The sequence below is a fragment of the Micropterus salmoides genome, unplaced genomic scaffold (genome assembly GCF_014851395.1).
Source record: "Micropterus salmoides isolate LMB-PRFRI ecotype aquatic unplaced genomic scaffold, ASM1485139v1 Ms_hic_scaffold_23, whole genome shotgun sequence".
Lineage (NCBI taxonomy): Eukaryota > Metazoa > Chordata > Actinopteri > Centrarchiformes > Centrarchidae > Micropterus > Micropterus salmoides.
Genome location: NW_024041484.1, coordinates 12,379,223 through 12,388,944, shown reverse-complemented (window position 1 = coordinate 12,388,944; position 9,722 = coordinate 12,379,223). Strand labels below are relative to the sequence as shown.

Below are 9,722 nucleotides of genomic sequence, written 5' to 3'. Positions count from 1 at the left end.
ATTTACATTTAACTAATCAAACTTTATAGTATTTTTAACACATATATTATAATGGGAACCTCGTGTCCTCTTGAAAACCATGTGGACTTCATTATGCTTCCAATACATATCTATGCATTCATGTATACAGTATGCTGTCTGCCTGCAAGTGAGAAGGAGAGAGAGGGAGGTGGGGATGGGGGGGTGGGGGGGGGGGGGGGGGGGGGGGGCCTTCATGTTTAAGCCAATAGGCACAGAGCAGCGATAATGTCATTTCTCGACGCTTTAACTTCGAGCCAGAGCTGCGCAGCGCTCAACCCTGGTGAGCGTCCTCCTCTCACTCTCTCTTTATATCCATGATCATGCACTGAAAGACTATATCTAGTGAGCTGATTCAGGACTCGAAACGCCCCTGAGTTGTATCTGTTGGATGCAGCAACCCCGAATGCCTCCAGAGTCGTGATTTTATTCTGATAAACGGAATATTCAACCCGACCCCGGACCAAGCTGTTGCTTCTGAGAGGTCAGTTTCACGTTTTTGGGCTTAGAACTATTTACTGTAACAACATTTTTTAATTACTAAATGTTCCAACCCTGCTGTTTAATTGCACATAGTGGTGTGCTTGACGGGATAAAATGCTGCTGCAGGTCAAGTCTAGAAAGGCTTGTTGCCTTCATCTGTTGGAAATCATCATGCGCCAACAAGGTTAAGAGATGGAAATGATTTGTCTCTCCATTACTTCATGGCCTGACACACCAACGCGAGGAGAGAATAGTTAGTTGAGGCTCTGTAAAATATTTTCCCTGAAGGAGGATAGAGAAAAAAGTGAAGCTGTGGCTGAGCCGGGAGGATTTTAGCACGAAAAGCGTGTGTGTGCGTAAAGACGCAGATAATGGAGGGTTTGAATTTTGGTTTCCAGATGTTGTGAACTCAGCTGTTGCTTGTCACTCAGGTGGTCTCTCTCTCTCTCTCTCTCTCTCTCTCTTTCTACGGGCTCATTCAGAGTCTTTTCATGCACCTCTTGATCTCTTCAGAATCACATCAGTGTTGACAGACCACAGCCCAAACTCACAGAAACGTTTCAAAGTAAAGCCACAGCACTTCAGCCACACACAACTGACCAAGGGAGTAATTTTCTCATATTTACATATACTACTTTTAAAACAAATTATTGTTTGTTGAGTGTTAGCCTTAGTTTCTCTCAGTACTATCAAATTGTTTGTCAAGATACTGTGAGTGTGATTCTCTCCATATGGTTTCAGTAATCTGCCTTGTTCTGAGATACTGGATTTTGTCTCAAATGGTATTAAAATCGAGCATAAAGAGCAATGTTTAAACACTGAATTATGAGTCCTATAATGGCATGTTTAGATGGACTTTTCAGTGCTGTGTTATCTGAACTGAAGCCAGTGGTGGCACCTAGTGGTGGGAGAGATTTGTAAAGATGATGCAGCAGCAGTTTTTAAAACTTGAAGAAAGTGCGTTTTCCAAAATTACTTCAAGCTGATTTGTAGCTTAAATTTTAAAATTAGGGATATGTTGAAGTGCACTTTTCCCAGCAGTGCTCTCAGCAATGTTTGCTTGATCTCTATATTGGAACGACAAACTGGCTGTGTGGTTGGCTGATCCAGGATGATAGCAGCCGAGGATCAGGTGACTGAGGTGTATTCCCCCTCTGTGGGAGGCCAGTCAGCCAGACTATGCAACAACTTTGCTGGGGGTGTACACTCTGCAATGCTAAGCCTTTGTTAATGAGTATGTATATGTGTGTGTGTCCTTCTCTGTGTGTGGTACTGGGCGCCAGTGCTCATGGATCTGTATGTCTATTATGCTTGTGTGTGTGTGTGTGTGTGAGAGAGAGAGAGAGAGAGAGAGAGATAGGTGTTTGGAACCAGGAGTTAAGCTGCTGTTAATTGGTCAGCCATTTCAACCACATGGGAGAGCCAAGTCAGGCAGTAGCTGAAATGATCGGTATGCTCAGCAGGATTACTGGGACATAACATTGACTATATGCTTTAAATGGATGCTGAACAGGGTGTTTTGTCTCTCTATGTTTTGTAACAATATCATCCACAGTAACTTTTGTGTAGCTGTAGTTTAAAGAAATAGTTCAACATTTTGAGAAATACACTATATTTGCTATGTAGCTAGAGCCAGATGCTAGTTAGCTTAGCTTAAATATTGGAAACAGGGGGAAGCACATTGCCTGTCTCTAGTTAACAGTTACAAAGCTCATTTATTACCAGTGTATCTTATTCATTTAATATATGCTACTAAGTGCAACTCCCTCACAGAGTCCTCAGTGTCTGATGTTCTTCTATGCCCAGGATTAGAAGTCTGGATGTCCATCACTTTGACATGTAATGGGATGAGGATGTGAAGCAGTTCTTGAGAAGATGACCTTTGAGGTTTCAACGAAAGACAGAGAATGACTGGACATGTAATGTCATACAATTATGAGCCTTGCTTGAGACTCATTTTTGAGAGCAGTGTCTCTCGATTAGAAGCGGGAGCCTTCACCCTACAGTTCTTCATTTTCTCATGTGCAACCCAGATTCTCAATCTCCAGTGGGGGTTTGAGTGCCAGAGAGGAAATCCAGCCTGGAGATTGTTTTGATATTGTTGGAAACTCTCCTGGAAAACCTTTTTGCTCAGCTACCAAGGGTGTTCTGGATTTAGAGCCATTGGCTCCTCAGCTGAAACACCTCATCTGATCACAGCATAAAACAGTTTGAAGTGATTAAGATGTGCAGTGTTTCACCTTTTTGTTTGAAGCTGGAGAGGTTCAAACCAAGAGGAGATTGTCACCATTTAAAACAATTTGGAGACAAATTCTGGACCTTTTTAATGAATAGCAGGTAACCAAAAACCTTGGTTAGCTCAAGGTAATGCTTTTTGGTACCCTCAGTAATGAAAACACATTTTCTCACATTTACAGTGCATAATATTATAAACACAAACTGTTAGTGTATACATTTAGTATAGTTTGCTACTGGCTGACTATGGTTCAGGGGGTCGTGGAGCATTCACAGATTTCTCGTGCCCCAGTGTTTTAGTTGGAGCACAGATTGGCATTAGATTAAATAAATGGAACTAATAAGAAATATAAACATGAATGTGAAGCGTGTGTGTGTATGTGTGTTTGCATGTGTGTGTCTCTGTAAAAAATGTTCTGTCTGTGCGTCTCAGTCTGCCTAATACCTCAGACCAACGTGTGTACACACAGGCAAGTTTGTGCTGTCATACTGGAATTAATCGAGTGTGGGGTTGTGTAAATCATTCCAAACCTCAGAAAACACACACTCACACATATACACATACATGCACACACACATCTGCTTGCCAAGCAGCTATCCCCTGTAGTTGTGTGTGAAGGGCCAAACAGTGAAGAACCAATCTCTGAACAGGAGAAACAGAACAGTGAACAATGGAAAACAGACATTTCTGGGAAGAACTGAGATGAAACAAATCTCAAAGCAATATTCTAAATTTTACGTGGGAGCCTCCCATTGTACCAGTTATCAGCAGCATTCTCACTGGTGCAGTGGGAGATTACATACAAATAGTGCTGGGACCAACCTTGACAAATGCAAAATGCCAAACATTCCCTGGTCACAGCTTCTCAACTGTGAAAAATCGCTGCTTTTTTCATTTTTGTGTAATTGTATACTAAAATTAGGACTAAATGATTAATCAAGAGATCAGTTGAAAATAAGATTAGTTGCAGTTGTTGCCTTTGTGATGGAAATGTCTGTTTAGGTCATTGTCAAGTAGTTCATGTTTGAAGGAAATATTGCACTATAAATAGTGATAAAGAAGCTAATATGTATAATGGCTTTTAGCAGCCATAAACCATGGCTATGCTGAGGAGGTGAAGGGTGCGGTGTGTAAATGTGTGTGCGTGTGGGGGCTGGGACAGCAGTCCTTGATCTACGAACACTAATCGTGATCCTTGTGCTCATTGAGTGGTTACAGACCAAACCCTGGAGGCCGCATTGGCTCCACAAGCCTGGTATTATGGTCAGCTTGTGGGAAGGAAAAGTAATCCAGGGCTTAGAAGAATATCAGACACCGAGTAATGGATTCTGAGAGGGAGTTGCACTCAGTTCTGTGTTAAAACTTGCAGCGCTGCTAAAATAAAGTTGCCCGCAGCACTTGCTACGCAAAACTGAGGTGTTGTTGAGAGTTCCTGACTCGTGCCTGCGAGTGAGAGTCGATTTGGCACCACCTTAATTACCTATACACACAGCTCTATTTGATGATTAAAGCCACTCACACACACAGATACACACACCTTCCCAGACACCGCCAGTCGCCAGCCGCAGTGGGTATGGAGACATTAAAGGCGATGATTATTAGATGATAATAATTAAAAAGCTTTAAAGCTCAAGTAAAGGTAAACAGTATAGAAGCACAGTCAAATATAGGTAGACAAGGTTGCTGCACCACAACCACGTAATTATTCCCTGTCAAATGACCACCCTGAGGCAGAACACAAATGATAGCTTTCAGTTTTGTTTTTGATTGGGGAAAAAACATAAAAGGTCTCCATTACAGATTCTGGTTTGTTGGGTGCTACATCACTCATGCAATATTGCTGTTGTGATGTGAAAACCACTTAATTCCAATTTTGGTGATCTTTTTTCACAGTTTGATGTTTGATGGTTTGATGTTTTTTTTAGTTCAGATGAAAGACCACAAATCCATTGGATAAGGTCAAAAATGCATCGCCACACAGCCAATAACCATCCTGCTATTGTTAGTGAAAAGCTGACATTATGGAGATATTTGGCTAACATGCAACTGATATTGTGTGCTTAGTGAGTGGGATCAAAATGAGGTCTTGTTCCACCAAGAATATATTTTGAAAAATGTCCCGAAATGTAAGCGTACATTTAAATGTACTCTTTTTGGCATTAACATTATGGATAATAAAAACTGAAAGCCATTACTGAGCCATTGTTGGTAAAAAAAAAAAAAAAGTAGATGTATTTAAAGGACCACTGTCAAACACAACATAATTATTATTGTTCGTAAATATTGGAAAACGGATATACAGGGAAACTTTTTGTATGTGATTCTGGGATCAGGGTGTGTGCATCAGGAAAACATGACTTGAGCTCCTGCCATTCCCTCCTTAAATTGGTCTCATGTGGTCTCATGTGTTGGACAGTGTGAATGTCTCAACTCAGGCCTAATTGGGGACAGTCTGCTCTTTTCTTCCCACATTCCTATCTTTCTTTCCTTTTCTGCCTCGCCCCCATATGCTCACCTCCCTCTCTTCTACCACTTCACCTCTCTTCCAAAATGCAAGCTTCAGATGACACAGGATGTTCTCATGAACTCTGTTTTTCCGTTTACTAATCATTGTCAGTCTGCTTCAATAAACAGATGCAGACGAGGTGGAGAAGCTATGTGACAAATGCAAGTTAATGTAATTTCAGGAAGACATCCCTAGGATGAAACATTTAGTTGACATTTTCATAAACCTTCAGCAGTTGGGTGGTCGCCTGCAGAAGTCTCTGGGGACATGCACTATCTGTCACTGTATCTCCATCTTGCCTTACACCATCCCAGAGGAATACCAGCCTCTTAATTCAAATGGCTCCATCCAATCTGATGCCACTCGGAGTCAGGAAATGGCCTGTCATGATAAATACTGTGTAAATGAGGGTGGGGAAAATTACAGGATTTTCACCAAATTTGCCAAATGCTGCACATTTGCTTTTGCTTCAGTCCCACTTTCAGTATGAAATGGCCATAAGAGCAAAAGCTCTAAAAACTCACTGTGCACTACCTGCAGAGCACCACACAAAATTAGCAACTACCTGGAGAACATGGTGGAGCATTTAGCAGCAAAAAAGCAAAACAATTTCCTCAGGAGTTGGTGGAGACCAAAAACAGAGCTAAAAGAAGAGTGAATTTACATTTGCCAGGTGATCAAAATCATAACTCTAAATGAATGCTAATGTTGTTCTGTATCTACTGGATGTTTAAATAGGCATCTCTAAGAACAACATGTTCAGGTGATAATGTATTAGTGTTGTGTTGTGTTCACACCTTCTTTGCACTGCCTCCAAGTGGCCAAAGAATATGTTATTGCAGGTTTAAATTAAATTTGTTTGTGCAAAAACCATGCCAGGCATTTCTGGATGGTGTGCACTCATGAAAGGGAAGGCTGCACTTTCCTATAAGAGGTATACTGTCTTCTTATATAACCTGCCCCCCCCCCACACACCCTCTCCCAACTGCCTTTGTGGTCTGTGGTAATCAAGCAGCGTATCCTTCAGCTAGGACAATTTCATCTCCAACAGACGGAGAATGTAAAGATATTCACCTGTGGTGGTTAGCTGATGAAAGCTTGGGACTTTCCAAGTGCTTGTCGCAAAATACAAACAGTGATTTGACACTTGTCTGGGTTTCCGCACTGTGAGATCCATCCACTGTTATTTTTTGCCTGAGAAAAGGGGCTTAAATTGCCACTTGCATTAATGAGGTAGCAAATAAATGGCTTTTGTATTTACACTAATGACCTCAAAAAACAGACAGTAAACTGGGGGCTAAGGCGTTCATTATCTCTAACCAGCCACCCGTGAAATCCAACATGTGCGGGCTTGTTTATGTGTACGCACATGCATGTATATGCACACAATTGCTTGTTTCCATATGTTTTTATTTATTCAGTGCTTTACATGTATCTTCTTGGTGTGTGTGAATGAGGGTGTGTGCATGTTCCCTTCAGAGAAAGCCCTCAAGAATCCCCCTCTAGGCCTTTTAGACATCTGGTTACCGATGGACAGCTTATATGTACAAGTAATATGTCCAGTTAAGCCCCTGGGAGCTGCCGCTGTGCACATCATTACAACTCTCCTCCGGCTTTGCTTGGAACTGAAACCCTATCGTTTGGTTCAGAGGGGTACAAATATGCTGTATATCCTTTTATACTACTTCCTCCCCGGTCCGTCTCCCATCTGTTGCAGATTAGTCTTCAGTGTATGTTTAGAGAGCTGAGCCTGTCGCCAAGCGGGACAGATAGTAAACCCAGAAGGTTTTAGTCAGAACTGTCAGGTAGGTCTGAATTAACAGAGGCCAACTGAGGATATGGCTGGCTGAGAGGAAAGAGGGGAGATTGGAGGCGGGAGACAGACAGCGAGAGGGTGAGACAGGCTCCAGAATTACATAGCGAGCCCACCAAACGGTTTGTCTGTTTACCCCTGAACCTCAGGCCCACTACTCGAGGGTCAGTGTGGAATGCCAACAGCGGCTGCCTGGCCAAATTCAACCACAGTCCCTGGGAGAGAGGAGGGGAGACAAACACCCCGCAAAACGGCCAGTCACGCCACTTTCCCTGTGATAGTGAGTTTATTTAAGCACGGAGCTCAAAGCAACTTTCATATAACACATAGCCTCGATATCTGTCGCCCTCGTGACATCCAAACCCGCCACCAAAATGTTACTGTTGCTGTGCTGAGCTAAGCTGATATCACTCCGTTGTTTTGTTATCTGTCTCTTTTCAAAATCTCTCTCTGTCTCAAATGCTGGTTCAGTATCCCATAAAAAGCTAAATAAAAAAGTGCCTTGGGAGTCTGCTATAGGAACTAAAGGCTATATGGTTTCACACGCACACACCTTTCTCCAACACTGTGCTGCGTTGAGAACTGTGCCAGTCCATGTAGGCCAAACTGCAGTCCGAGTGTGACAAAGGTGCCTGGGGCTCTGAACTTGGTCGGACCCGCCGTTCTGAGCTGTTGTCTTTCCAATGCTAAATTGTGGGAAAGTGAGGGTACTGGTTAGGTAATACACAGTCTGTGTGTGTGTTTGTTTGTTCCACTTGACTGATGTGCCATCCCTCCAGGGTCCTGTCATTAAGCCTCTGTATACACAACCCCAATCCCAGGCCTTCAACTATCTCATATACAAAATTCATGGGGGAATTGTACGAACATACACACACACACACACACACACAAACACAACCACAAACAGCTTTCCCATGCTAAATGTGATGCAACGCTGCTGCTTGTCTTGCATGATATTTCATCAGATTTTTACATTTGCTTCTCTTTCTCTCTTTTTTAAATACAGATTTGTTTTTCATAAGCGATGCTTCTATCTAGTTTGAGTGGTAGTGCTCATTAAAAGCCCTGACTTACCTGTTTCTTTTGGCTGAAACATGTGATGCACTGTAAATCAGGCACATTGATACCTAGATTGATAGAGGGACTGCATGTAACGGCAACAGCAATGCTGCATCATTCTTAGTTCAAAGTATCGTGGAGGCCAGTAAAAAAGAAAAATCAATTTTGTTTCTGACAAGTTCAGCTGGAGTGTGTTACTTTAATTTACCGTTACCAAGAACAAGAGAAACTGGTTTCTTATCTTGTATTGTAGTCTCTTGGCCTCGCTTCTGTGTCCTGATAACATTTTGTTTGTGATATGTTCTTAAAAGAGCAGCTGGAATATTTCACCGTTTGTGGGCCTTACATCAGTGACCCAAACACGAACACTGTGCTTTTCTTACCATTCAAATGAAGCAAAACTGCAGTGACACGTATATTATTCCTGTCAACAAGAACAATACAATCTAGACATTTTTTTGTTTTTATCATTAGTCCATCGCTCACCTCTGCTCTTTCTCTTGTGTAGAGGATCGACGCTTTGTGCGTGAGGCAACGTGATCACAGCAGCCTGGGATTTTATTTTAACTTCAAACTAATACACTTCAAACACACACTCCTTTCACAGTGGTGGTTACAGTGACCTCTTGCTTTTGTTAAAGAAGGAATGCATCACTTAACAATATCAAATTAGTGTAGGATGGGATGCAAGACACACTTTTCTCTCCCTTCTTTCACACACACACACACACACACACACAAACAAACAAACTAGTAGGTTTCCATTGTTTCCTAATAGGTATCACAGTTTTGTGATGGTGTTTCTCACGTAAATCCCAGTTCCTCACTGAAGTGGTAAGAGTGTATGAGATTACGCTCTTATTTCATGCAAGTATATCTTATCTTCTTCCTGCTATTAAAAGAGGTCGAGAATGTAGCCACTTATTTTAGCACCACTCATCAGTGAGAGACAGATAGAGGAGGCTCACCAAACTGCGGCTAAACTAAACTCAAGAATTCATTAGATTTTGTAGGTAAATGTATGCATGCTTATCTAAAATCCTCAAAATGTGCTGGACAAAAAAGGTGTACTATTTATTACTAACACCATGTAATGTCCATGGAAGCAGTACCGGCTCCATTCCTACCAACAGAATTTCTTTTGGCAAACACTGAGCCAAAGGGTAATCATGGACTCATTCCTAAATTGCAGGTTTTGTGTGAGTTTGTCTTTTTGTTATACAGTCATAAGTTTGGACATACCTTCCCATTCACCTGAATGAGAAAGCGCATCCAAACTTTTGACTGGTACTGTATATACAGTACATATAAAGAATGTAGTAATGCAGGTATATAAACAGTGCGAATGTAGAGTGATAGATAAAAAAGATCCACTGTGCAATATCTAAGACTTTAGTTACCAATATTTTGGAATGCAGAGTAATATACTTTATCATCAGGATACTTGGCAAGACATTTTAGCCTACAGGGACCATCTAGGATTTGCATGCAGTGCGATTCAGGTAATGACACGTATTAAGCAGTTTAAGTGAGGTACTCCTTGCCAAATCATGTAAAATAATGATAATAATGAATAACTTACCTCTAGATATGTATGGGAGAAG

At 41.7% G+C, this 9,722-nt stretch overlaps 1 protein-coding gene across 1 annotated transcript in view; it reads left to right on the top strand.

Moving 5' to 3' along the window:
* Nucleotides 1–269: 269 nt before the first annotated feature.
* prickle1b (prickle homolog 1b) overlaps nucleotides 270–9,722 on the top strand; it is a 30,347-nt gene continuing 20,894 nt past the window's right edge. Inside the window, exon 1 of the mRNA XM_038738339.1 lies at nucleotides 270–502. The gene's annotated coding sequence lies outside the window, so the exon portion shown is untranslated. The remainder of the gene's footprint in view (nucleotides 503–9,722) is intronic.